The following is a 1,999-nucleotide window of genomic DNA, read 5'->3' as shown; positions in this document are numbered from 1 at the left end:
CTCCAGAGGTAAATGGGGCAAACTCAGGGAATTTACAAGTCATCAATCTCTCATCATATATCTTGTCTGATTTGGAACATCAAGTATTGACCAAAGGTCTATCCTTTTCACCCATGAGCACCCTTAATAAATTCACGCTTGTAAAAGATGTTTATTTATTTTGCCGCCAGGTTACGTTCAAATTATTATATCAACAGCCTAATCTCATAGAGTCTTTTCCGGATAATGAGAAGCAAGTCTTTTTGGATCTCTTGGACTTGTTACAAGAAAATGAACAGGCGGAGACAAGAGGCCTCTTTCCAAGACGACTTCCCTCTCAGGCCACACCTTCCTTCTCTCTCTTCCCTGCGATACAGATCTTTTTTGATAAGGTATGTAGGGACATTCATTTACTGAAATTGGATCCTAACAAACAAAATAATTTTAGTAGGGGGGAGAGAGAAGCTTTACAGAATTTGAAGAATAACAAGGATTTTGTGGTTAGAGAGGCAGACAAAGGGGGTAACATAGTCCTTTGGCCCCATGAACAGTATACAAGGGAGATACTTCGTCAGCTACATGATGGGAATTGTTATGTCACCTTACCATCTGACCCTACATCTTTTTTTAAGGACAAATTGGACTCCCTTGTGCTCAAAGCACTGGATGGGCAGACTATAACCAAAAAGGAAGCGGATTTCTTGATTACCCAGTCCCCGGTCGTCCCCACTTTTTACGCACTCCCTAAGGTGCATAAATCTGTGACAGAGCCACCAGGTAGGCCCATTGTGTCGGGAATTGGGAGTATCTTCGAACGCCCGTGCATATACGTGGACCATTTTTTGCAACCTTTTGTCCTTGCTTTAAGATCATACACTAGAGACTCGACACATTTGATGCAAGTCTTGGAGGATTGTGAGATACCGGAGGACACTTACCTGGTGTGTTTGGACGTCGAAGCTCTGTACACAAGCATATCACACAATCTAGGTATGCTTGCGGTTAAATATTTTCTGGAGAAAAAAGTTAAAAGAGATAGAACACATGACCATTTTCTTCTTGATTTGTTGTTCTTTATCTTAGATAAGAACTACTTTGTTTTTGACAGAAAGTATTACAGACAGATTTCGGGCACCGCTATGGGTGCCCGGTGCGCGCCATCTTATGCGAATTTGTTTTTAGGATGGTGGGAGGAGACAATTGTCTACAGGTCGGAAGCCTTTGCCAGGGGAGTACTCACCTGGCAAAGATATATAGATGATGTTCTCTTCCTGTGGACGGGCTCACTGGCTGGATGTAGGAATTTTGTTGAGGTTTTAAACAATAATTCTCTTAATGTGAGATTAACATCTGTCATTTCAGCAAATTCTGTAGACTTCCTTGATATCAAACTTTCCATCGAAAACTCTAAGATCGCCTGCAACCTGTTTCGGAAAGCTACTGCGACAAACAGCTTACTACATTACGAGAGCTTTCACCCGCAACATCTAAAAAATGGGATCCCCAAAGGTCAATTTCTCCGTCTCAGGAGAAACTGTAGCACCAACACAGATTTTCTGGGACAAGCCAAGGACCTGACAAGGCGATTTAAACAAAGGGGCTATCCACAAAGGGTGATTTCCAAAGCATTCCAACTTGCTAGTGGTCAGGATAGATCCAGCCTCCTGGAGAAAAAGGTACGTGAACCTCTTCGATCGGTACCTTTGATAACTACTTTCAACAATCAATGGTCAGACATCAGAGGCATTCTGTCGAGGAACTGGGATATCCTCTTGAGCGACAAGAAAATCATACCATTCATCTCTGAAACTCCTAATCTAGTTGCCAGGAGGGCTAAGAACCTTAAAGATGACTTATGCCATAGTCACTATTATAGGCCATTTGGGAGGCTGAACCGTGGCTCGAGGGTTGTGGGCTCATATCCCTGTGGTAACTGTAATATATGTCAATTTATCACAGCCAGTGACGTCTGTTCTGCCTCTTGTTTGCCTTTTCAGGTTCGCTCTAGGGAATACTTTAA

General features: G+C 42.6%; 1 long non-coding RNA gene across 2 annotated transcripts; it reads left to right on the top strand.

The window, feature by feature from the left end:
* The first annotated feature begins 227 nt into the window (after positions 1-227).
* On the top strand, positions 228-1,594 carry LOC138658116 (uncharacterized). 2 transcript variants are annotated; one of them, XR_011317351.1, is made up of 4 exons: positions 228-371; positions 612-756; positions 848-969; positions 1,342-1,594. It is a non-coding gene; the product is annotated as an uncharacterized lncRNA (long non-coding RNA). The 2 variants fall into 2 exon arrangements; XR_011317350.1 differs by having other exon boundaries at positions 228-756.
* The last annotated feature ends 405 nt before the right edge of the window (positions 1,595-1,999 follow it).

The sequence above is a fragment of the Ranitomeya imitator genome, chromosome 1, assembly GCF_032444005.1.
Source record: "Ranitomeya imitator isolate aRanImi1 chromosome 1, aRanImi1.pri, whole genome shotgun sequence".
Classification (NCBI taxonomy): Eukaryota; Metazoa; Chordata; class Amphibia; order Anura; family Dendrobatidae; genus Ranitomeya; species Ranitomeya imitator.
Note: the sequence above shows the minus strand (reverse complement) of the source record. Positions and strands in the feature narration are given on the sequence as shown.